General features: G+C 40.9%; 1 non-coding gene across 1 annotated transcript; it reads right to left on the bottom strand.

Moving 5' to 3' along the window:
* Positions 1-552: 552 nt before the first annotated feature.
* Positions 553-659, bottom strand: LOC116113541. Its single transcript, XR_004125428.1, has one exon. It is a non-coding gene; the product is annotated as a small nucleolar RNA R71 (small nucleolar RNA).
* Between the last annotated feature and the right edge of the window lie 653 nt (positions 660-1,312).

The raw sequence follows: 1,312 nt of genomic DNA on the forward strand, positions 1-1,312 counted from the left end.
TTTAGGTTGGTTTGTGATGTCACTCGTTCTATTTTTCTGTGTAGTTTATGCAAAGAGCAAGGCGTCAGCTAGTGGTTCCTGTTGATCTTGAGATTGAAAGAACCACGGGAAGACTGAACAGAGAAAGAAGAGAAAGAGAGGCTCCAGTGGAACCAGAGGTCATAGTTGTAGAGATGGTAAAAAAATAGAACACTAAGGGAGTTTTCAGTTCCCACAGTTGATGGTAGTGGTTCAAGCATTACGAGACCAGCGATCCAAGCCAACATTTTTGAAATAAAGCCGGTTATCATCCAGATGATCCAGCAATTGGTATAGTTTAGGGGAGATTTGAAGGAAGATCCAAATCTACACATTGCCAATTTTTTGGAGATTTGTGATACTTTCAAGTGAAACGGAGTGTCAGATGACGCCATCAGATTGAGACTATTCCTATTTTCATTGAAAGATAAAGCTAAGGGATGGTTAATGGCATTAACAACAGGAACGATCACAACATGGAACGATTTAGCACAGAAGTTCCTGACCAAATTCTTTCTTCCAGCAAAATCGGCAAAGCTAAGAAATGATATCACATCGTTTCTACAGGAAGAGTCGGAATCATTGTATGAGGCTTGGGAGAGATACAAAGAATTACTGAGAAGGTGTCCACATCATGGGTTGCCAATTTGGATGCAAGTCCAAACATTTTATAACGGATTAATGGTGAATGTGCAAACTATGGTGGATGCAACATCGGGAGGAGCACTGCAAAATAAGACTCCGGAAGAAGCTCACGAGTTGCTTGAAGTTCTGGCAAGCAACAATTATCAAAGACCTAATGAAAGGGTGCAACCGAAGAAATCTATGGGTCTTCATTAAGTTGATGCATATACAACCATTTCAGCCCAACTCACAACACTTCAGAAATAGTTGGGAAATATGCAGGTAAACTCTATTCAACCTCCTCCACTAACTTGTGATTTTTGTGCAGGTAGTCACGTGAGTAGTGAGTGTCAAGTGGGGAACACATTTACTTCATCATCGTCATCATCGGAGCAGGTTAACTACTTGGCAGGAAATCAGAGGCAACCAAACAATCCCTATTCCAACACATATAATCCGGGTTGGACGAATCATCCAAATCTGTCTTGGGGCAATCAGAACCAGCAAAACAATCAATGGAACCAAAAAGCATTGCCAACTAACCAAACAGGGGTGAATAATCAACCAGGAGACCTAAGAGTGACAAAATTGGAGGACATGTTCAGGAAATTTATGCAAGAGACCACAGGTTTTATGAATGAGACGAGAACGAATTTTAGAAATCAAGGGA

The sequence above is a fragment of the Pistacia vera genome, unplaced genomic scaffold, assembly GCF_008641045.1.
Source record: "Pistacia vera cultivar Batoury unplaced genomic scaffold, PisVer_v2 Contig680, whole genome shotgun sequence".
NCBI classification, from domain to species: domain Eukaryota; kingdom Viridiplantae; phylum Streptophyta; class Magnoliopsida; order Sapindales; family Anacardiaceae; genus Pistacia; species Pistacia vera.